Source organism: Eleutherodactylus coqui, chromosome 6, assembly GCF_035609145.1.
Source record: "Eleutherodactylus coqui strain aEleCoq1 chromosome 6, aEleCoq1.hap1, whole genome shotgun sequence".
Taxonomy (NCBI): Eukaryota; Metazoa; Chordata; class Amphibia; order Anura; family Eleutherodactylidae; genus Eleutherodactylus; species Eleutherodactylus coqui.
The window spans coordinates 9,706,221-9,731,806 of record NC_089842.1 but is presented as its reverse complement, the minus strand read 5'-3'; the positions used below and the strand labels follow the sequence as shown (position 1 = coordinate 9,731,806).

At 47.7% G+C, this 25,586-nt stretch overlaps 1 protein-coding gene across 4 annotated transcripts in view; it reads left to right on the top strand.

The window, feature by feature from the left end:
* Positions 1-25,586, top strand: part of LOC136631803 (membrane-spanning 4-domains subfamily A member 4A-like) — a 93,357-nt gene that overhangs the window by 17,141 nt on the left and 50,630 nt on the right. The window contains exon 1 of one of the 4 annotated variants that reach the window (XM_066606173.1): positions 17,684-17,749. The exons of the other annotated variants lie outside the window; for them this stretch is intronic. The gene's annotated coding sequence lies outside the window, so the exon portion shown is untranslated. Of the gene's footprint in view, positions 1-17,683; positions 17,750-25,586 lie in introns of those variants that run through there. 4 annotated transcript variants of the gene reach the window in all.

Here is a 25,586-nt window from a genome sequence, read left to right as displayed (position 1 = left end):
GTATCCCCAGAAATAGCAGTGACCCCCCCCCCCCCACAGTATCCCCAGCAATAGTAGTAACCCCTCACAATAATAGTGACCCCTATAGTATCCCCAGTAATAGTAGTGACCCCCACAATATCCCCAGTAATAGTAGTAACCCCTCACAATATTAGTGACCCCTATAGTATCCCCAGCAATAATAGTAACCCCCACAGAAGCCCCAGCAATAATAGTGACCCCCACAGAAGCCCCAGCAATAATAGGGACCTCCACAGAAGCCCCAGCAATAATAGTGACCCCCACAGTAGCCCCAGCAATAATAGTGACCCCCACAGTATCCCAAGCAATAATAGTGACCCCCACAGTAGCCCCAGTAGTAATAGTAACCCCCCACAGTATCCACAACAATAATAGTGACCCCCATAGTATCCCCAGCAATACTAATGATCCCCCACAGTAGCCCCAGCAATAGTAATGACCCCCACAGAAGCCCCAGCAAAAGTAGTGACCCTCACAGTATCCCCAGAAATAGTAGTGACTCCCATAGTATCCCCAGCAATAGCAGTGACCCCCCCCCCCACAGTATCCCCAGCAATAGTAGTAACCCCTCACAATAATAGTGACACCTATAGTATCCCCAGTAATAGTAGTGACCCCCACAGTATCCCCAGCAATAATAGTGACCCCCACAGTATCCCCAGCAATAGCAGTGACCCCCCCCCCCACAGTATCCCCACAATAATAGTGACCCCCACAGTATCCCCAGCAATAGTAGTTGTATGTTGGTGTGTGTCCAGGCAATTTTTTAACCTTCTAACATTAAAAGTTATGTTTTATATACAATCTCAATAATCAGAACGGTGTAAGTATACCTAGCAGACATTGAGCGGGGTTTGGTAGAAGTGGCACCCCCATAAGTCTGTAACCTCCATCCAGAAGGAGTATACCTTCGGACAGCTCCACATCAGGTGGTTACAGTTAGCATTGGGTGTCTGACGGCGATGACATTGTGTGTTGGGGGTTCTATTCATCCTAAAGCGTCTGATGGGGTCAAGTAACATTGATGTATAATGTGCAATTGAACATCTTGCTGTTAGCTGCTGGTGAGACTGAAGTGTAGGAGGACATTGCGGTACTCCACTCCTCTTCAGAGAGTGCGGGGATCATTCATCGCCATTTGTCCAAGACACCCAGCTCCACGTGTGAGATTAACCCCCTAGGTTCCTATCAAGGAAAAGGTGGAAAGGGATTGAGGTGGCTCTGCGAATTGGGTGTTGAGTGCATGTCTTAGCTGGAGGTATCTGTAGAAGCTGCTTCTAGGGATCTGGTAAAGCTGCTGCAGCTGTTCAAAGGGGGCCAAAACTCCATTAATGTATACATGCTCCAAGGAGGTGACTCCATGATCCGTGCTTGCCATGTCTTTTTGGCGCTGTAAGGTTTCCAAACAGAGTTTTGCTCTGGCCTTACCCCAGATGAAGGGGGTGAATAGAGAGTTTGTTTTATTAAAAAACTTTTGCGATACTATCGTATCTGCGTGTTCCAAGCAGTACAGGAGTTTTGGGAGGATTATCATCTTGATAAGATTGATTTGGCCTGCTACCGATAGAGACAATGAACTCCAAATCCTAAATTTATTCTGAAGGAAGGGGAATAGAAGGGCCACATTCATATTAAAGCTGCAAGCAAAGTCTCTAGATATGTGAATTGCCAGGTATTTAAAACTTGGAGGTTACATATCTTATCCCCATGGTCCAGTCTCTTGTTCGCAGCTGCATAAACGTGGGCTTTGGCCAATTTACGTAAAGTCCTGAAAAATGACCAAACCTATTAATCAGGTAGATAGCATGTGGCAGAGATTTCTTAGGGTTTGACATAAACGAAATCAAGTCATCTGCTTATATTCCGACTCTGTTTTCCATTGGGCCTATTACTATGCCTTCATAAATGGGATCTTGACGAGGGAGTAATGCTAATGGTTCTATGGCCAATGCGAACAAGAGAGGGGAAAAAGGACAGCCCTGGCAAGTTCTTCTGGTCAACTGAAAGGGGGTAGAAGTCATATTATTTACTGAAACTGTAGCGACCAGAGAACTATATACTATAGAGATCCATTTAATAAATGTTTCTCCAAACCCAAATCTTTGGAGCACCACCAGTAGATGCGGCCACTCGACTGAGCCCAATGCATTGGCAGCATCAAGGGAAGCTAAAGCCCAATTAGCTTGCCACCTCCACCCCACCTGTGTGACTACCTGCACTCTTCGTATATTATCTGAAGTGGATTTCCCAGGTATAAATCCCGATTGATCCGGGTAAACAATGTCCTGTATAGCTAAGTTTAAGCGAAGTGCCAAGATTTTTGTTAGGATTTTAGAATCTAAGTTTAGTAGGGAGATAGGTGTTATGGCCGGCAGGGGCAGATGGACAGGGGATCCCAAGCCAGCCGTCTCCCATGTCACTACCTTCCCTTCCCCCTGGGCTAGGCCCCAGGGCGACAACTGGGCGACAGTCCCTGCGCTGCACTAGTGTCAGGGACTCCAAGAAGGAGGAACTGGGAGACAGACAGTTGGGAACCGTAAGCTGACCAGAGAGTAGTCCAGAAAACAGGCAGGGTCAAACCAAAAAGTCACGAGCGGAGTACAGGATGGCAAAAAACAGAAGCAGAGTCAAATGCAAGCAGAGGTCATACAGACTATAGTCAGGTCAAAGATTGTCAGTGTAGTCAGACAAGTCAAAACAAACACTGGCACTGGAGTCTGGGCAGTAGGGTTTATATGCAGAGGGGCAGGGATAAGTCACATAATGACTGGAGGGAGTCATAAAGCCACCTCCCCCCGGCAGCGCACACCCACCCGAGCACCGCGCGGCCAACCAGCAGACTGGCGTGCCCGTGCAGGACGCAAGACACGCCGCCGCGACCAACCACCAGAGTGGGGAAACCTAGGACAGAGCCGCCAGGATGAGAAGCCCGCACCAACCGGACCCTGGTGCCCCTAGTGGTAACCCCATCTCTAACAATAGGTCTATATGAGCCACACTCCTCTGGGTCTTTATCAGGTTTAGGAATGAGTATTATGTTGGCCTCCTTAAAGGAATCTGGGGGTCATTCCCTATCCAGAGCACCATTATATAGCAGGGGCAGCTGCAGGACCAACAACTCCCTATACTGTAAGTATACCTCCAGAGGGAGGCCACCGGGTTCTGGGGTTTAGCAGTGAAAAAGTTGTGGATGGTTGGGAGTTTGTTGCATGATGACTGGCAATTCCAGAGTGCATATTGAAAGGAAACCAGGGATGCTATACATGGACTAGTGGTTGGGCTTGAAGGGTGACTCAGTTGGGCAGGTAGGGACTAATAGCTAGGCGCATTAAAGGGTGGACCAGGATTGGAAGAAACATTTCCCGTTGGTAGTAGCAGCAGGATAGAGATGGTGAGCAGGTGGGTAAGAGATTGTTGAGGGTGGCTGCTATGTTTCTCTATGGCTTTAAGGGGATTGAGGCATTTTAGGGAAGTGAAGAGTGCGTGTGAACTGTGCATGGGTGAAGAAAGGAGAGAGGGGCTGATATGGATAGAATGCATCGGATTTGGGCATTGGAGGTAGGTTTGAAAGAAAACAGTAAAGATGAGAATAGAGGCTACAGTAGTAGTGATGGCCAGGAAGTGCAAGGTGTTCGGGCAATTTATGCGGCATACCTGTGTCTTGTCATATCGAACTGCTATGTTTAACTGCATTACAGTACACTTGATCCCCGTCACACTTCATCCAGGGAACACATGCATGTCAGTGAATTAAAACTACTTTTAAAACCAGGCAACAGCCAACAGCTGGGAGGGACTAGTTTAATTACATTCATTAAGCAACTAGCCAGTAACCCGCCCAGAGGTTATATGACTCTCTTAGATAAACAACACCGTCACACTAAGTTGGGTTGATGCTATATGGGGGAGGGTGCACCAAAAATACTCAAAATAAGGGAAATATTCAATCTAGGCAAGAGACATGTACCATACACATAACAGTTGAAGCAAGGAGGTAGCAATGGTGCAGATTAGGCAGAGGTGAGCAGCACAGTGTTTCGGCACTTCAGTTGGGGCAATAGACACGTATATAAGTAGTGCAGTGCATTATGGAAATGTTCAACCAATTGCATATTAAAGTATCCTTGTGGGACTAATCAATGTTTTTAAAATAAAGTACAAAAAATGTTTCCAAGTGTAGAAAATTCAAGTAAAAAGGTATTTAAAAAAAAATCAACATTTTACCAATAAAATGCAAATTATCTGAACCGAAAAAAATTGTCTATAAAATGATCCCCTTATTGAGGCCACATGGTGCATGCTATAAAAGAGGCAAAATAGCTGTTTTTGTTTATTTCATCTTTCAAAAAACGAAATGCAACAAAATGTGATCAAAGAGTTGTGTGTATTCAAAATGATACTAATAAAAAGGTCAACTCATCCACAAAAACAAGCCCCCCCCCCCCCCCCCGCCCCGCTCCGACGATGGGAAAATGAAAAAGTTATGGCTCCCAGAATAGGGCAAAATTATATTTGTTTCTGTTAGAAATGCTTTGATTTTGCAAAAGTAGTAAAATGTGAAAAAACCAAGCCAGTAATTATAAAGGCTAAGCCCACAGCCCAGTACGTTATCACTGAGGGCGCTGTGTTAGTTGGGGGCTTTAATCATGGTTTCCACATGCTTCGCCTCTACACTTACTGGCGTGGTCCCCAGCTGCAGTGGTGGCTTCACGCGGCTTTATAGCAGAGTCTATATAGACTGCAGCTACACAGATGGTGATTTTTCTTTTGTTGGGTGTTTTTTTTATTTAAAGGTGATATTTTAGGGATTCCAATCTAATAGTGCTAAAACCCAAGTAAGTGGGGCGCATGTGCGATCAACACTACATTCAGTCTTTTCCTTACTGGGGAGGTACAGTAACCCTGCAGTGAGGACAGAGGACCCCCCCATTCTTGAGATCAGTGGGGGTCTCAGCGCTGAGACCCCCACCAGTCAGCAAGTTATGCCCTTTCCTGTGGATAATCTGTGGATGAGGAGTGGCCACCTCTTCATTGAAACCATGAGTCAGGGGATGGAGTGTCGCTACTGTAGCCTGGTAGCCAGCGTTAGGGGAGGGGGTGGCCGACCGATCTGAGAAATTCTACTTTAAAGCAACCCTGAGAGACAAAGATGGCCGCACGGCTTCTCTGACTGCCTGATGCACGCTGCGCATAGTACGCATCATTAGTTGGAGACCCCATATACTGGTCTGACTGGCCAGAACGGCTCACATGGACAACACTGGTCAATCAAAGCAGGTGTAGTGTCTTAGGGCTCAGTCCCCTGGGGGCGTATGATGCAGCGTTTTATCACCGTTGGAGCGGGCGGTGAGCCGGCTATCGCAGTATATGGTAGCGATAGTGCACTGCGTATGGCAGTGTGTCTCCTCACGCGGTCATGTGCAGTGTGACCTGTTTCTTTTTTTTTTATTCCCGTTTCTGTCTTATAGCGGTGTTGTGTATGCAGTAGCGGCCATACGCAATGTATTGTGTATGGACAGTGCTGAATACGCTACCCCATAGAGAAAAATAAGGCTGTGCGTGCGTAATACGCAGTAAAATAGAACATACTGCTATCTTTTTCACATGCGTATTATACACAATATATATACGCTAATGTGATCGGATCAATAAAACTCAATGCCTCCATTGACTCCATTCACTGAGTATTACGTGCCTTAATACATGGTGAATTCACGCGGTCGGCCATCTTTGTCTCTGTTATAGTTCCTATAGTTATGCAATCTGGATGGTATAAGGGTGCCCTCTACTGGCCGTTATATATCACTGCAGTTTATGTATGTCTCTGTGGAGTGTTGTATTCAACTTCCCATTGGCTGCAGAGGTCAGGTGGGAGGTCTGGAGGACTTGAGATCAGAGAGTGCTGTAAGCTGAAGAGCAATGTATGTGGTACTAAGCCTTAAGAGAGGCTGCATTGATGAGAGAAACTGCTGTGGTGGCCCAGCGGGTCCTACAGAACACTGACAGCAACACCTGTCCTGTCACACCTGTCTATGTGCCGTCCATGGACATAGAGGGTGCCATCTATAGGAGAGACCCTGTTTCTCCCCTTTTCTCCACTAAGCTTAGAGCTTAGCCCTGATGTCAGCTGGTGTCCTATTGGCAGATAGTCAGCTTCAAATTCACTGGGGCAGAGTCCAAGGGAAAGCAGCAACACAAGTCCCTATGCAGAGTAGGAGGAGTAGAGAAAGTGTGGGAAACAGAAGAGGAGATAAAAGGAGTCAGTGAGCAGTTAGGGGAGGTTGTAGTCAGGCGTTGGAGGAGGGAGGTCGTGTCGGAGAGGAGGAGGTACTCGTGCAAGAGAGAGAGAAAGCAGTATCAACACGTTCTTCCTGAGGTTGAGCGAGGTCTCATTCCGCTCCCTTGGTGATCCACAGCACAGAGGAGGAGAATCATTCCGAGGTCGATCTTCCACTAAACCAGTGAGTCTAAAGCTACCCGGTGAACTCAAAGCCAGGATTAGTCTAGTGACCACCTTACACTCTGCTTCATCTACACTTTGTTAAACCTTAATCATCCCTTCACCTAGAGACACTAGCGGGGAAATCATCTTACAAATCAGTTTCAGATAAAGGAAAGGCGAGAGCATTGAATTCAGTTCCTATTCAAATCAGTATTGCTGTATTCTTCATCGTGTTCAGTTCACTGCTGTATCTACCTGAACCATTATCAAGCACCGCTTTTGGAGATTGTATATTCACTTTTGCAAATATCAGCTTAGTAAATCTGCATACTCCTAGATTACCACCATAAGCTACCGGACTTGTCTTAGTTGTTTCATCGGCATTCCATCTCGAGGGTCCCGGTTGGAGTACTGGCGTCATATGTGACAAAACAGGCCTTCCTGTTAAGCGTACCACGGTACATTCTTTGAGTCGCAGCTCAACCCCCGAGCAGAGCACTCTTAGCGCCACTGTCAGAAGGGACCACAGAGCCACCCGTGACAACCCTTCTGCAAACCCCGTGGTCTCCCTCACTTTGGCGCGCTTGGCTCAGCCGTTGCACTGCTGCCAAAAGAGTGCAGACTCGGTTCGGGGAGCCATGGAGGACATGCTCCAGAGTATCTGTGCCTGTTCAAGAGGCAAACAAAGGAGACAGCCGGTGTTTAACCCCTTAATGATGCGACCGTTTTTTTTTTCCATTTTCATTTTTTTCCTCCCCCCTTTTAAAAAATTGTAACCCCTTTATTTATCCATCGACGTCGCTGTATGAGGGCTTGTTTTTTGTGGGACAAGTTGTTTTATTTTTTTTTGGACGACATTCACCATGTGGGGTAAATAATGCACTACTTTGATAGGTTGTACTTTCATGGATGCGGCGATAGCAAATATGTATTTTTGCTTTATGATTTAGATTTGTTTATTATAGATATGGCAAAAGAGGGGTGATTTAAACTTTTATTACTTTTTTTTTTTAAATTAGTAAAACTTTATTGATCTTATTTTTCCTTTTTTCTAGCCCCCCTACGGGACCACAACTAGCGATGCTTTGATTGCTCCTGCAGTATGATGTAACGCCATAGCATTACGTCATACTGCAATCTGCCAGGCTGTCTGTCAAGCCACCCCACGGGGACGGCTTGATAGGCAGTCTGCCAAGACAGCCCTGGGACCTTTCAGGAGGACCTCGGTTGCCATGACACCTGCACGGCTCCCTGCGTGACCCCCAAAACATCGTTCGGGGGATTTAAATGCCGCTGAATTGACATATAAAGGGATAGTAGCGGCTGATTGCAGCTATTGCCCGTGGGTGTCAATTGTAATAAACAGCTGATGCCCGTGCTGCATAAAAAGAGATCTCTGTGACTTACTATAGATTGTTACCATCTCCCACTCACGTTAGAGTAAATCATATTCTCGAGGCTCATTGACATGAACATAATTTTGGCGCTGCTAGCAACGCACAGAATGCACTTCTATTAGGAACCAATAGATTCTATAAAAGCGTTCACATGAGAGAATGTTAGGCGCACAAAACGGCGCGCACCAAACAAACATAGGACATGCGAGTGCAGGCCGCATGTAGCTCCGTGGTGCGCACAAAAGATAGGACCTGTCCTGTCCGTGCCGCATAGTTGGATAGTGCTCAGCGCTCCTCTGCGCTTGTATAAAGGGGCTTCTTCAAGTAGCTGGAAGCAGCCTGTTCGCACATTCTTCACAGCAGTGTTAGCAGCGGGTTTTTTTTTGCGCTGCTAATAGCGTGAAAATTACGTTCTTCTGAATGAGCCCTTAGAGTCAGTCGAGTTGTCTACGTTTTTGGAATAACCGCATATTGCTTAGCTTTTGCTCATCAAGCTTGCTGTGTCCCCTTCCCTGCCGCCACACGTACATCCGATAGAGTTCCATGATTATATAGATAAGGCTAAATGTCCACGTGCGGATTTAATTTATAAAACAGCTGCGGCTGTGCCGCAGATACGGACGGCTTCCATTGACTTCAATAAGAGTCGTCCGTGTGGCAGAGAGCTGTTTTTGATACGCGGGAGAGCAGGAAATGTTTTTTTTAAATGCTGTGCATGGCAAGAAAGAAGATTCAGCCGGCATGTAGGAGAGCCCCGCAGCGTCCAGAGAGGTAAGAGAAATGTATGTTCCCCCTCCATGGCTGCGGGCACGCACGGATTCCACTGCAGGATTCAGCAAGTGGACACGAGGCCGAAGACTAATGAAATGTGTTTTGTTGCAGACTGTCGTCATCTATCAAACCACGACTGTGAATGTACCTGATGCAAGCAGAGATGTTCCTGCCGACTACTCAGCAGCCGTGACGTCCGACTTAAAGGCACAGACAGGAAGTCATTAGTCGTTGTCATACAGCCACTGCAAGACGAATACACTCCAGTGCATTTACAGGATCCTTGGATGCAACCTGTGACTTATAGCATTTATAGTAACTGCAGTGAATCAGTAAACCTTCAGTTGTAAAGCACAATTATAGCATATACACTGTCAAAAACAATCCAGACCCCAGAAGAAGTTGTTGTTTTGCTACAAACCCGTCCTGCAGTTCCATCTCAGGCAGATCTGTAAATGATGGGAATAGATGAACGGTCTTGTCACCGGAGGCCCTAAAAGTGGTCCCCCCCCCCCCCCCATGGCCTATAAGAGGCTCTCGGAGGCTCCTTGTGTGGAGTGACCTCTTCTTCCGCTTGTGTAGAGCTTGTTGGCCACTAGACGCCTCTACGATGCAGAGAAGAGATTTCACCCCGTTACCAGAAGGGGGCGCATTATTGGGGTGTGAGAAGCTGGATGGTCGTATCAATGAATTGTCCACCACTGACCGTTCTGTACAGACTGTTAGGCAGTGTTGGGACCAGTGTATGTGTGACGGCATACAAGGTGACCGGGCTCAGGACGCCCCCTACAGACCACCAGTAGAGAGGAGCGTCTGACCAGACTGTTAGGAGGTGTTGGGACCAGTGGATGGGGGTACACAAGGTGACCGGGCTCAGGACGCCCCCTACAGACCACCAGTAGAGAGGAGCGTCTGACCAGACTGTTAGGAGGTTTGGGGACCAGTGGATGTATGAGGGCACACAAGGCGACCGGGCTCAGGACACCCCCTACAGACCACCAGTAGAGAGGAGCGTCTGACCAGACTGCTAGGAGATGTTGGGACCTGTGGATGTATGAGGGCACACAAGGTGACCGGGCTCAGGACACCCCCTACAGACCACCAGTAGAGAGGAGCGTCTGACCAGACTGTTAGGAGATGTTGGGACCTGTGGATGTATGAGGGCACACAAGGTGACCAGGCTCAGGACGCCCCCTACAGACCACCAGTAGAGAGGAGCGTCTGACCAGACTGTTAGAAGATGTTGGGACCAGTGGATGGGGGCACACAAGGTGACTGGGCTCAGGACGCCCCCTACAGACCACCAGTAGAGAGGAGCGTCTGACCAGACTGTTAGGAGATGTTGGGACCAGTTGATGTGTGAGGGCATGCGTATTAGATGACCGGCCCTGTGCTTGTCAGATGATCAGATGATCCTCTCTAGAGCTCCCACTGCTTTGGACTGATATGCCACTCGATACCATATGGAACTATATGTCTCCATGCCTGCCCACAGCACATCTTGTATCCAAGCTAGAGCCAGTACAACAGGGTACTAGAGCCTCCATGCACTCCGTATCACATCTTGTATCCAAGCTAGAGGTGGTACAACAGGGTACTAGAGCCTCCATGCACTCCGTATCACATCTTGTATCCAAGCTAGAGGCGGTACAACAGAGTACTAGAGCCTCCATGCCCCTCCGTATCACATCTTGTATCCAAGCTAGAGGCGGTACAACAGAGTACTAGAGCCTCCCTACAAGGGGTTGGTTCTCCACAGTAAATGATCCTTTTGCTCTGATATTGTAATCACTTATATCAACGTTACAATCACAGAGAAACTTTTGATAGGGGGTGTTACTGACAATGAGTGTATATATATATATATATATATATATATATATATATATATATACTCCTTCTAGGGGAGGAATGGGTTTTGACAATGAGTGTATTATATAGCTGTATTTACCATCACCGACACATATTATATTTTGTAGCGACTATCCAATGTATACAGTAGAAAGTCATAAAAAACATTAAAGGGAACCTGACACCAGTTTGTAGGACATTAACCAATACTGCACTGCAATACTGGAGCTGCACTGATTACCGCACTGGACTTGTTATCAATGTTGATAATAAACTCATTTTAGTATAATTGATGTTTTAAATCTCCTTTGTCGTATGTAAATGAGACCGAGCTGTCTGGGGGCCGACCAGCTCCCCTAGTTGTGTCTATTTCAACACAGTCCGCCCCTCCAGCCCCTGTGCATGGGGACATAGTTGGCGTCATCCACGCACCATCGTGGAATCTCACTCTGCCAACTAAGGCCGCTTCAGCATTATGGTTGACTTCACAGCGTCACTTCTAAGGGCTCACTCACACGGATATATTTGCGCTCTGTATTACGCACACACTCCTGTACACATATAATATGGACAGTTTATTCTCCATTGATTTGCACTGGGGAATTCAAAAACACGCTTTATACGCTGGTGAAAAAAAATCACATGTCCCACTTGGGTCCATATTACAGACCAAAATTGTCCATCAGAGTCAATGGGATTGCATACATACACAGTGAATACTCATGTATATGTATTTACTCATGAAGGCAGGAGAAGTCTATGGGACCTTCTTGCATTTTTTTTGCACAGTGAGTGCGTGAGGAAAAACACAAAAACAGGAAGAAGGTCTAAATACGCATTTCATGAACCAAAACTCCATCTGCCCGTGTGAATGAGTTCTTAAGGTAATTCCTCCTTAACATGTCCGTGGAGCTCTCTGCATTATGGTGGGCTGTCAGAGCCGTGCCGCCATCTGGGAGCTGCTGGACGGAGCGATGTGGTAGTGCGCCACAGCACAGAATCCAGGATGGCACCCGCTCCTTGTGTTGGCACCACCCCCTCTGCCAAACGCCGGCTGCTTCTTCTGGGAAAATTGAGAGCCGGTCCTTCTGCATCTGGACCTCATCATGAGTCACATAAAATGGGATTCGGCCCGCGGGCCTTGACGGGTTCCACACGAGCTCTAAATGGTCCCTAAAATTTATTTAGCACATCCCACAGAAGAAGAGAAGAAAGACCTCATGCAGCCATAAATGGGGAAAAATACAAAGTTGTGGCTGGAATACAAGAAGGTAGAAACATGGAATTTCTGTGGTCCAGGGGCCAAGTTGACTTAGGGATGTTTTACATGGGACGATCTATGTGAGGCAGATGCCTGACAGCTCGTCCCAGCGATAATCATTTCTGTGCTTTTAGGGCTCCTTCAGACAAGTTTATGCGCAAATGTGCACGCCTCAGTGCGATTTATTTGTGCTATGGACTAGATAAATATGCATGTGTATTGGTGCATTAAATCCCCTGATCTGTTGTGTGGGATCCTGAAGGCCCCCCCCCCCCTCCATCGTGATTGTTTGGTCGCCTGTAGTGAGGGCAATGGCGCTGGCCACTTCCCCATCATCTGACATAGAGGCCGCCGGTTGCCCGGTGAAGGAGGCGCCGAGAGCGCAAAGACTTCGGACGCGAGAGGGAGTGCGCTAGCTTCTGAAATTGTAGTGGCCCAGAGTTAATGGGGTCCCCTCCAGCACTTAGGAATGTTCTAGATTTTTTTCGTGCATTTTCTTGTTTGTAGAATACATCAGTTATGTGTATTGGATGACTGCAGGCATGAATGGGTTAATGTCTGGTAAATGTATCGTTTTGTCTGGTGTGATATAAAAGTATGGCCATGTGATGTGTGGTAAGTTGGTTCCGAGTCTGTCAGTCTGCTGCAGTTGTTGCTGTTGTCCAGGCCAGAGAGAAAGAGAGAGAGTCGGTGTAGGAGTCAGTTGGCCTGAGGAAGAGATGCGGAGGAGTAGGAAAAATGGATGAGTTCGAGAGGTGGTCCATTGCTCCCGCCTGGGCCTAGCCCTTTCAAAGGAACTCCCCTTAGCCTCCATTTCTAGAAGAAGTGAATGTACTTGGACTGGAATTAACGAGTGGAAACCGCATGAGTCCAAAGAGGGAGAAAGGAACCGCTAGTAAGCGAGAGACGTGTGAGTGACTGGCAGGAGAGAGAGAGTTTCCAGTAGAGTTAATGCTCACAGATAACTGGGACTGTGGAGATATAAATACCCCGTGAATCCTCCCTGCATCACCACTGTAAGAATCATTGGACTGTTAGCATTTCTACCTGTTTAAGTAAACGAGCAGAACCGAACGTTCCCGATTCCTGTTCAGAAAAGTGTACTTTGTGAGTGGACTACTTTATTTCCCAGAATTGACTTCAGAGGAAATCCGCCGCACAGGATGGAACGTTGGCATCACTAGTGACAAGTTGGACTACAGGTAACCACGGTTACTGTTCCCGTGATCTTCCCCAGCAGTAGCGAGGTCGGGTCCCGAGCTAACCTTAGGGAGGAGATGGTAGAGCCTCGTGACAAGGTTATCTCTCTACCCCGGTGTCTCCTCGGCTGAGGGCCTGCTCCTCGGTCACTGCAAAATCAGCTGTAGAAGCGAAGCTAATTGAGGGGAAATCCACTCTGATGGCGCGTATTATGGTTCTGTGGTGTTTCCTTTCCGCTGTGGAATATCTGCAGCATTTCTGCCCCCGTAAACATCCCCGAGGGGCTTATTCACATGACTGTACTCGTCTTCAGGGTTTTGTGGGCCAAAACCAGCAGCGGATCCAAAATACGGAAGAAATGCAAATCTTTCCATTATACTTTCTCTGCACTCCTGGTTTTGGCTCACTAAATACTGAAGACAAATACAGCCTTAGGAATCACTGGTAGAAGCAATCAAATGATCGCAAGTTCATGTCCCCTATGGGGACTAAAAAAAGATGTAAAAGTTAGTTTTACAAAGTTTTAATAATTAGAAAAAAAATACAAAGGTAGTAAAATTAAAAAAATATTTATAATAATATTTCTAATAAAAAAAATAAATCAAACAAAAAAAACATATTTGTTTTCGCTGCGTCTGTAAAAGTCCGATCTATCAAAATAACGCATTTATCCCACAAGGTGAAAGTCGTCCGGAAAAAAAACACACAACATCAGAATGGCCAAGAAAGTAAAAAAGGAGCTCTGCGCCCATGTGGATCGGACTGACTATCAATGAATCTAAAAGATGCCCGATGACGTCAGACACTATTTTATTCATACGTAGAGCAACGCGTTTCGGCATAACTGCCTTTTTCAAGCTCATAATAAAATTACAATTACACAATACAAATATATATACACACATACACGGTCTGAGGACTTTTTCCATATCACTTTTCCCTAGCAGTACCCCGTTTAGTGTATATTGGTGACATCCGTTTCTCCTGCCCATGTGCAGAATCTTACATTTATCAACATTGAACTTCATTTGCCATTTTTCTGCCCAAGCCCCCGGCTTATCTCGGTCCGTTTGTAGCCGCACATTGTCCTCCGTTGCATTGATTATATTGTATAATTTTGTGTCATCTGCAAATATTGATATTTTACTGTGCAGACCATCTATCAGGTCGTTAATAGAGATGACCGTACTCGGCCACGCCCCTTTTTCGCCCGAGTACCGCGATTTTCGAGTACTTCCGTACTCGGGCGAAAAGATTTGGGGGGCGCCGTGGGTGAGTGGGGGGTTGCAGCGGGGAGTGGGGGGGAGAGGGAGAGAGAGAGGGCTCCCCCCTGTTCCCCGCTGCTACCCCCCGCGCCGCCACGCCTCCCCCCGCCCCGCGGCGCCCCCCGAATCTTTTCACCCGAGTACTGAAGTACTCGAAAATTGCGGTGCTCGATCGAGTAATTACTCGAAACGAGTACGTTCGCTCATCTCTAGTCGTTAATAAATATATTGAACAGAATGGGGCCTAATACTGAGCCCTGTGGCCCCCACTAGCAACGGTGGCCCAATCAGAGTACAAACCGTTTATTACCACCCTCTGCTTTCTATCTCTGAGCCAGTTCTTTACCCAGATACACACGTTTTCACCCAATCCGAGCTGCCTCATTTTATATATCAGCCTATTATGCGGCACGGTGTCAAATGCTTTAGAGAAGTCCAGATATACAAGATCAATAGACACTCCCAGGTCCAGCTTAGAACTTACTTCATTGTAGAAGCTGATCAAATTGATTCTACATGATCGACCCCTCATGAACCCGTGCTGGTGACAAGTTATTCTGTTGTTCTCCTTGAGGTATTCTAGGATGGCGTCTCTCAGAAGTCCCTCAAATATTTTTCCAGTTATTGAAGTCAGACTTACTGGCCTGTAGTTACCAGGCTCTCTTTTGGACTCCTTTTTGTAAATTGGAACCACATTGCAATGGGCCAATCCAATGGTACAACCACAGTCTTGATATTGTCCATAAATATTAGAAATAGCGGCCTAGCTATCACATCACTTAGTTCCCTTAGAATCCTTGGGTGTATTCCATCTGGACATGGCAATTTATCTATTTTAATCCTTTGTAACCGGTTCTGCACTTCCTCCTGTGTTAGGCATGCAATATGTAGCGGGGGGGGGGGGGGGGTCATTTTATTCCCCTGTATCTCGTGTGACATTTCTTTTTCATTTTTGAATACGCTTGAAAAGAAACTATTTAATAGATTTGCCTTCCCCCCCATTGTCTTCTATGATCTCTCCTGTATTATTTGTTAAAGGGCTAGTACTCTCGGTGCAAATCCTTTTACTGTTAATACAATTGAAGAATAGTTTCGGGTTGTTTTTGCTCTTTTTGGCGATCAGTCTTTCTGCCTCCTCCTTAGCAATCTTGATCTTCGCTTTACATATTTAGTTTTTTTGTCGCGCGGCACACAAACCGCGGCATGTTCTATTACTGTGCGGGGCTCGCAGAGCCCCACACAGAAACGTCACTCACCCGCCGCCGGCTCCGGTCTGCGCATGCACCGGCAGCCGGCACATGAAAGAGCCGGAGCTGCGGGGCGCAGGTGAGTACGCGCTACTCTCTGCAGGCACTCGGGTCGGGTCTGGTGGCAAGAATCCTCGTCGCCGGATCCGACCTGCCCGTCTGCAGGCGGCCTTACAAAGATATATATATATATATATTTTTTTTTTTTTAAGTAATACAGCAAAAAAAATCTATATAAATTTGGTGTCGCTGTAATTGTAACGACAGAATAACGCTATCAGGTCATTTTTGCTGCAGTATGTACGCTATAAAAACAAGACGGTGGAATTACGGGTTTCTTTCTTCAATTTCACTCCACTTCTAATTTTTTTTTTTTTTTAAATCAATTTTTATTCAAGTTTTCTAACAGACAAATCGTCTAGGATATCAAAAACAGTTATCTTTTCACTCAATGCAAGAAACAAACAATCATTTGGATCAAATTACAAGCTTAGGTTGAGGTATAGCTGTTTGCTTACATTCATACTAAGTACGCATTTTGCATCTCAATCATCCCGGTGCTTCGCGCTACTTAGCGCTAATCCTGAGACCAAGGCGTTGAGGTAAAACATCAAACATAAAATTCTTAATAAACAATTAAGTGGAGACTGGGGGGGGGGGGGGTAAATGGGGGGGGGGGGGGAGGAGGGGGGACGGGAGGGAAGGGGGGGGAGTTCAGGTGGTGGTGGTAGTAGGAGAGGTACCTCTATGAGAAAAGATGTCCAGGAGCCTCAAGCTGCGCCAGGGGTTCCAGATTTTGGTAAATCTGTTATGTGTGCCATTCTTCCAACTCGACAGCTCTTCTAGATTAAAGAGACTATCTACTCTTTCTTTCCATTGTTTTAGTGAGGGGGGTGCTTCGCATTGCCAGTGCAGTGGTATTAATGCTTTAGCTGAGTCTATCAGGAATGCCATCAGTTTGTCCTTTCTGGGGTGGAAAGTTGCGGAAGGCCTCCAGAGGAACAGAATCTCTGGTGAGAGTGTGAAGTTTGGTTTAATTTTCCTCAGGATCTCCTCAACTCCCCTCCAGTAGGATTTTAGGGGGGGGCAGTTCCACCATAGATGGAGGTATGACCCCTCCTCTCTACCGCACCTCCAACATTTATCGTGGGAGGCTAATTTATAAGCATAGAGCCACTGCGGGGTCTTATACCACCTTACAAGCAGTTTATAGTGCGCCTCCTGAGCCATAATGCAGGGGGAGATACCAAATAAAGTTGCTAATATTGAATTGATGTCTTCTTGGGATAAAGAAACGCCAAGCTCTTTCTCCCAGGAGCTAATGAAAGCTGGTTTAGTTTTACTCTGAGGTGTTATGTAGCGTTTACGTAGAGGAGCAATTTTCCTTACTTTTGGGTCTTTGTTATTCAGGGTAGTCTCAAAGGGAAGCATAGGTCTAGCCCCTTTATATCTCTTAATGAATTCTCCTATTACGCTGGTCACCATTGCTTGGTGTAGAAAAGATAGCTTATGCGAGGGCAGGAGGGTTTGGAGTATCTCTGAAGGGGAAAGATACGCTATGGAAAGCAAGTCTCCAATCCTGAGGGTTCTGAATTTTTTCCAGACCGACTCAGTGACTGGATCAGCTCCGAGGTCCAGTAATTTGTGTATTGTATTCAGGGGAAAGGTTGGTGAGGGTGACGGAGCCAATCTCTCTCTTACCCCGTCCCATACTTCACACGGGCCTCTCAGCAAGGGATTAAAGTTTTGTGCTCTATAGCGGGTTTTTTCGGGTAGCCATAAATCCCCCTCCGAAGCCTCCCTGTTATATTGCAGGGCCATTGCTGCTAGTAACTTGTCTCCTATCGGGTTCACTAGATTCATCCAGTAACCTAGTTGTGAAGCCCTGTAATAATCGCTTATGTTGGGCAGGTCGATGCCTCCCTCAGGCCCCCTCCTTATCATTAGGCTATAGGCACACTTCTAATTTTTAAAAAGGTTTTCAGTGCTTTTTATGGTACATTATATAGCGTCACTGAAAAATACAACTCAGCCCACAAAAAACAACCCGCAGACATCAATGTGAAGGGAGAAAACGAAAATGAAAAAAAACGGCTCTTACGGGGTTAAATCTCTTCCATGAGTCAGTTATACAATAGACGTACACATGTTTCTAGGAGATCTGATCCGGCACATTTCCCACAAGGTCAGGAATGCGGCTCCTCCCCCTGATGATGTCATGTGACACTTCTGTAAACAGCTTCAGGGATCCAACAGCGAGGAAACAGCGGATCCGTCTTCAGGTCAGACACGAGGTACCGGAGAGCGGACAGTCTGCACTGCAGGCTGATACTTTGCATCATACATTGTAGCGAACTGTGAGGACACAAGGGGGCGGCGCTGCTGCTGCGTTCCGCTCACAGAGGGTTTGGCTGCTTTGGGACCTTTCACACGGGACGGAATTGTCCGCCGGACGCAGCGCAGATGGGGGTTTGTCAATTAGTGCAGATTTTGTTGCGTTTATAATTGCGTTCTGCGGCTCGTTTTGCAAAATTCCTTGCATTTTTGTTACACAGACTAAGGCCGACTTCACATGGCAGTGACGGGCTCTGCCACGGAATTACGTGGAGGAGCCCGTCACGGCGCCCCCCAGAGACCCCAATACTTCCGGAGTCCCACATCCCACATGACGCTTCGGCGCGCATGCGCAATAGAGCGCGTGACGCGCCGTCCGTGTGATATGACACGCCCACAGCGTCACATGATGCGCAGGCCGCGTAATATGATGCGGCTGGCGGTAGGCGGAGAGGTGGCTTCACGATAGCGTGAACGGACGGCTACCATTGACTGCAATGGAAGCTGTCCGTGCATACGCCCGCGGCAAATAGAGCATGCTGCGGGTGAGGACGGGTGATTTTACGGTGCGGAATTCAATAGAACCTAATAGCTGTGGGCAACGCGGCGGAAATCTGTCTGTGCGAAGGAGCCCTTATTGTGTGATTCCATCTTCTGTACGTTAAAAACCCACAAGAACAATTACGCAGGACGTCTTCATTCGCAGTGGAATTTAATCTCGCGGTTTTGAAGTAAAGACGCACGGATTTTACCAGATGAGGAATTGAAGCCCCGCAGGGAGGACATTGTGACGCAGGAATATCCGCAGGGACTGAGGGCTCACTCACACGGCGGATATGTCCTGCGCAGCATGCGGGGATTTGTCACAGACGTTAAAAAACACAGGACTGAGGGGTCCAATAGAAATCAATGGGCTTCCAGCGCCGCGCATTACACAAGTGAATAGTGCGTACGTAATACGCCGGACACAGACCCCGTGTGAGTGAGACCCCATTCCACCCTCTGAAGGGTCACCTAGCATCCGGCTGGAAGAAGTAGCAGCTCTGCACACTTTTCAACCTCTGGATGTAAACAACAATGTCACCGTTCACTGACAGCAAGCAGGGATCTTGGAATTGGTGAGAAACTGAAAGACAAAATAGCAGCTACAATTTAACCCCTTCATCCCCATTCTGCCATGCTATGCATGTGTTGGTTGTTAGGCTGTCTGCACACAAACAAGTTGGATTTGGCATACAGGACCCCGCAACGGAGTCCGGCTCTGACCCAGCCGGCGACCCCACATACCTTTTTTGTCCTGTACTGCAGATGACCGCGGCCCCTTGCCGTCGGTTAAGCGCAGAATAGATTTTTATTTTTTTAATATCTGCTTTTCCCGCACCGTTGCTAGGTGATGACGCTGGTACCTGCACCCATATGCAATGTCAATTGCAGATGGGCTGTAGATCAACGGATTCCATTGACTTCAAGGGGAGCCGACTGCGCAGAATCCGCACAAAAATAAAGAAAGCTGCGATTATAGATTCGCTCACGGAAATCACTGTCCGCTTATTGGGGTGTGAATGCGAATGTTCTATTTTTACAGTGGGTGTGGAATACCACGAATTGCCCGCGCCGGTGACGACCGCGGATTCCCCAATGGGAAATCATGTGCAGCCGCCCACGGGAGATAGGATTATTAAAATCTATCCTCTTTGTTTATAAACAAGGTGATTTTTAAGTCTTTTCCGCACAACAGACTTAGGCCTCATGTCCACGGGGAAAATCAGATCCGCTGCAGATTCTCCATGTAGAATCTGCAGCGGGTCCCTCCTGCCCCGCGGACATGAGCGCCGAAAATAAGAATTTAAAAGCATTTACCATCCGGCGCGGGCGGAGAAGATCAGCTGTTCCTCACGGCCGGATCTTCATTTTCGGCCGGCGGATGAATTCCTGACGCCGGCGGCACGTCGCCGGCACGTCGCCGACGTGCCGCGCGCATGCGCCGGGCACATCCGCCGAGCCGAAGCAAGGAAGATGCGGCCGTGAGGAACAGCTGACCTTCCCCGCCCGCGCCGGATGGTAAATACTTTAAATTCCTATTTTAGGTCTCCCGCGGATCCGGACGGCTTCCATAGGCTTCAATAGAAGCCCGCGGGAGCCGTCCCCGCGGGAGACCCGCACGAAAATGGAGCATGGTCCGGATTTTTCCATGCTCCATTTTTTTTAAAATCCCTTTTATTGACGATCCGCGGGTATTTATCTACCCGCGGGTGGTCAATGCATCCCTATGGGATGCGGATCCGCATGCGGGAGATCCGCTGCGGATCTTAAATCATATTTTGCCCGTGGACATGAGCCCTTAAAGGGGTTGTCCCGCGGCAGCAAGTGGGTCTATACACTTCTGTATGGCCATAATAATGCACTTTGTAATATACATTGTGCATTAATTATGAGCCATACAGAAGTTATAAAAAGTTTTTTACTTACCTGCTCCGTTGCTAGCGTCCTCGTTCCCATGGAGCCGACTAATTTTCGCCCTCCGATGGCCAAATTAGCCGCGCTTGCGCAGTCCGGGTCTTCTGCAGTCTTCTATGGAGCCGCTCGTGCCAGAGAGCGGCTCCGTGTAGCTCCGCCCCGTCACGTGCCGATTCCAGCCAATCAGGAGGCTGGAATCGGCAATGGACCGCACAGAAGAGCTGCGGTCCATGGAGACAGAGGATCCCGGCGGCCATCTTCAGCGGTAAGTATTGAAGTCACCGGAGCGCGGGGATTAAGGTAAGCGCTCCGGTAAACTTTCTTTACTTCCCTGCATCGGGGTTGTCTCGCGCCGAACGGGGGGGGGGGGTTGAAAAAAAACAAAACCCGTTTCGGCGCGGGACAACCCCTTTAATCTTCTTTCAAATGTGTTTATTTAGCTTTTTCTGTTTTTATTATTAATGTCCCCCAAATAAACAGAAACCCCTTCGGGAGACCCTGTGATACTCTGTCAGTGTAGCTCCGGTTACAAGTTCTTACTAGATGCTTTTGCGCTGACCAGTTTCTCTCCCGCCTCCGTAAAGGAGCGGCCATCACCTTGTTTTTGACGTACGGATGTAGCAGAGCCGAGCTAGTCAGACATCTAGTATTATACAGTTAAGGCCCATTTACACGGGCTGATCATCCCGCGGGGTCTTGAACGATAGTCGTCCCGTGTAAATGCATGCAGAGACTGAAGGACTGCTGCTTACAGTGCGAGGAGAACGCTGTGATCCGCCTAAGGCCACTTTCACACGGAGACCTACGTGCGCAAAAATCACGCGTGTAAAAAACTTGTGGCTATAATTCCTTCATCTGAATGTTCCCACGGGAAACCATTGGTTCTAATAGCCACAAGTTTTTTTTATGTGCGTGATGTTTGCGCGCCTAGCCCCCGTGGCCTGAAATGTTGCATCTCTGGAATTCCAATGCGCCCCAATGACGCAGAACTAACAGCGAGGGTTTTAAAGGGTTTTAAAAGATTAAGGGCACGAGCTCCGGAACACATGCATCACCCCGCCAAGAGAAGGGCAAAATAGAGCTACAGGACTAGAGATGAGCGAGCACGCTCGGTAAGGTCAGTTACTCCAGCGAGCATCGCTCTTCTCAAGTAACTGACTTCTCGTCCGAGCGTACTCAGGGGGGCAGCGGGGGAGAGCGGAGGGGAGAAGGGGGCAGAGTGAGAGAGATCTCTCTCTCTCTCTCCCCCCTGCCCCCCCCTCCCCCGAGCACGCTCAGACGAGAAGGCAGTTACTCGAGAAGAGCGATGCTCGCTGGAGTAACTGACCTTACCGAGCGTGCTCGCTCATCTCTATACAGGATCCATCTGTTAGTAAACGGATCACAGGTGAAGCTAACTTTTATCGGCATCGTCCACTTTTGGTTTTCTTCTTTCTGACCGCTATGACGTCTTCCAGCCGCCAGTCAGCTCTGCATGCTCTCCCTATCCAGCCGCTACTGACCCTCTCAGTGCCACCTGCAGACTAATAGCGCCCTCTGCTGTCTGATCTGTGCAAAAAACAGGAACCAACATGGAACAGAAGTGAACTGAAAGCTGCTTGCGTTCCCTTTTTCTGAAAACCCATTGAAACCAAAAAATGCAGAAATGAAACAGAGACACAGAAAGCCCTATAGGGGTCTCCACGGCGGATTTAAATCGTGTATTCCATAATCAGCGGCTGTGAATGTGATACGCGGTAACATACGGGCACTGAAATGCATTGACTTCCGCCGGGTCGCTTACACTTGCGGGTAGGAATTGCGGATTCTGCGAATGGAAGAAAAATCGCAGCACGCTCGGTTGTATCGTGGATTCCGCGTGTTTGAGCTCCATTGATCTCTATGGATGCAGGGCTCTCCGAACAACTCACCACGACAGCACAAGAGAATGTCACCTGAGTGATAGATGGGGGGTCCGAGAGTGTTTCCGGGGGGGGGGGGCAACTTCATGATGTCATTCTCTTCTTGCGATCTCTCTTCCACGCAGATGATATGCTGCGCATCCACGTACATCCATGCAGAAAACCGCATGCATACATGACCAGAATTTGTTTGTGCGATCACTTGCAGGTCTTCTGCTGTGGATTTTCACACACAGAGTCTGACCCGCTTGTAAAAGGCCGGCCTAGGCAGATGTGAACAAGCCCTTCCTGGCACATTGTATGCGCGCTGGGCTGTATGAAGAATGTGAGCCTCTACCAACCTGAAGCTTAAAAGGATCTGGTGCTTATTAAACCGGTATCAGAAATAGGCTCACTACATAGATACGATACCACGACCAAGCTTTCTACATGGATACGATACCAGATCTAAGCAGGCTACACAGATAAGACTAGAATTGTGCTTACTGCATAGATATGGTATCAGAACCGAGCTTACTACAAAGCTACAGCACCAAAACTGAGCTCACTGCAGAAATACTTATGAAGTGTAGGGAAAAAATAGTGTTGTTTGGAAATTACACGCTCTGCTAAGGCTGGCATCACACGGCCGGGAAAATCACGCAAAATTTGTATGTTGCGAGATGCATAAATCTCGCACTTATGTGAACCCCATTCTTTTGAATGGGACGTACTACAGAGGTCTTTCTTTGAGCGCTCAGCCAATCAGATACAATCCTTTTTTAAATCCCCGCCTCCTGAAAGAACTTCCCTACACTGCCGGGGACCCAAGTGGCTAGACGCGCCTGAGCCCCGACAGTGGCGGAGAGGGGAGTGTATGTTTTTTTATGTTTTACACAAACCAGGGATGATTTTCAGGGAAGGGTTTATATTTAAAGCCCTTCAGCTGAAAATCACTGCAGGGGTTGCCGGGAGCCCATTGCTTTTAAAGAGGCCGCTGGCAGCAGCGGTGGCCCCATTTAGTGTAATGGGAGAACATCGCGATCCTCTGCCACAGCTGTAACGGGATTCTTTACTCCCCGTGGGGAGTCCCCTTGTCACTGAACACTGTGACATTGCTGTCACAGTGTTCAGTGACAAGGGGTCTTCCCACAGGGAATATTGACACGCAGCATGAACCTATGGTGCACGCATGTCCTATGTTTTACAGGTACGTGCATTTGCACGCCTGTAAAACACGGACACGTGAGCACACCATAGGGAACCAATGGTTCTAAATAGACGCGTGGTTTTGTGCGCGCGTATGTACGCACCTAAACACACTCGGGTGAATGAGGCCTTCAACTGCACAAAAATCGTGCACGCTGCGATTTTTCCTCCGCGAGCGGAAATCGCAATTGGTTTCTGCTCGTGTGCAGGAAGAATCGATTTCCTATAGCATGCTATGGATGGTACATGCTAAGGGTCTGCGTAGCGGATGCCCGCACCGGATTCTGCAGCAAAAATTCACCCATGTGCAGGTGGCCTAATTGTCGTGCATGCATTGTGTTAACCCCTTGGTGACGTCTGCAGAACACGGTGGTCAGAAGATGGCGACAGAAAATATATATATTTTTTTAATTAGTACAACCAAAAAACTGATACAAATTTAGTATCATCGTAACTGTACCGGACCACAGATTAAAGTTGTCATGTAATTTTGAGCACTGTAACTACTTCCCACCCCCGAAAACAATAAAATTGCACAATTGTTTTTTTTTTTTTCATTTTACTCCACTTAGAAATTTGTAATAGTTTTTGCAGTACATTATATGGTACATTAAGTGTTACCAGGGAAAAATGGCTGATGCCGTAAACAATTGTGGTGGCCCAGAGTTAGTCGGACCCTCCATAATGTTCTGTGTCTGCCTTGTGTCAATGTCTTGTCAGTGTCTTATTTGTGGAATGCATTAGGTGGATTGATTGGTTGCAGGACTGAAAGGGTTAACTGTCTGGTATGTTCTGCTCTGTTCTGTCTGGAAAATGTATCGTATTTGGTGTAACGCTTTGTGATAACGTGATGATGTTCTATGTATGCGTTTGCAGACTGCAAGAGTCCGTGAGATCGGCGGGTGTGTGGAGAATATGGAGGAAGCCAAGCGACTTTTTTAGGGCTTCTACCCACTAGCGTTTTTTTCTCTAGCGATGCGAGATCGAGTGCCATTGAAAGCAGTGGGTTTGCAGCGATGATTTTCGGGAATGGGCTTGAAATATAAGCCCTTCCCTGAAAATCATGGCTAGCTATAAAAAAAAAAAATATATATATATATATATATATATACTCACCTAGAAGAGCCGTCCATCTCTTCTCTCTTGCCCCGGTAGTTGTCTTCTGTGTTCTGGAGGCCAGGGATTGAAAAATCCCCACCTCCAGATAGCGCTGGTGTCATTGGCTGAGCGCTCAGCCAATTACAGGCAACGCTCAGGTATTGATTGACAGCTGAGCGCTGCCTGTGAGCGTGTGCCAGCTGCAGCATGTGAGGGGTTAAGTGTTTGCAAAAGCCTGCCGATTGCCTGTGAATGTATCAGTTTCTGTCCTGTCACATAGTATGAGTGTGATTATAAATAGGAGTGTCTGAGAGCGGGAAGAGGTCCATGTCTTCTGGGTTCCTGATCCAGAGTGCCAGCTACATGACCTTCAACCTTCAAGAATGGAAGAAGAAGAGAGGTTTCCAGGATTGACTGTTCTAGCATGAGAGAAGAGTGAGCCCCTAAGTGGAGAGAGAGTGTGAGTGAGTTCTTCCCAAGGCCCAGGGTAGAGGTACTCTTCTTTAATTCACACATCCGGCGCCCTGAAGTCTGGGATCGCTGGGTGGAGGTACGCGTCTTTAGTTGTTCACACATGGGCATCCTAAAGTCAGGGATCACCCTGTGGAGGTACTCTTACTCAAGTCTGTCTTAATGCCTGCACTTGGAACATTGTTTATTCTGCCTTGTACTGCGGAGTTTTATTCAAGTAAAGTTTTGCCAGGCCCTGACCGTTCCCAGGGACCTGAGGTACGTTATATCTATCTGCGGCTCCTTTATTCTTCGCCGAAGGTCCTTCCAGTGTGTGATGGAATGGTGGCGTCACCCGTGACAATACCTATCCCTGTTCTACCGTTTATTGGGCATCCCTCTCCTAGGGGTATCCGGAAGAGGCCCAGCACTGCCCTGGCTGAGGCTACGTGCATCCCACCAGGAGGGAGCATGGTAAGTGCCGCTGTGACAAGCCAGCATCTTACCCTCCCTGCTCCTCAACGTATGCCCTGTGTCCGGGGTCACCCTACAGGATGCTGCATTTCCCCATGGAAAAAGAAGGGTCCGCACACTTTCCTACAAGTTACAGCACAAAACGCATTCACCTTGGGGGAGTAGCGCATACACTCCATGTAGACAGGTGGTTTCCCCTCCCTCACATTCTAACATAATGTTTGTTGCC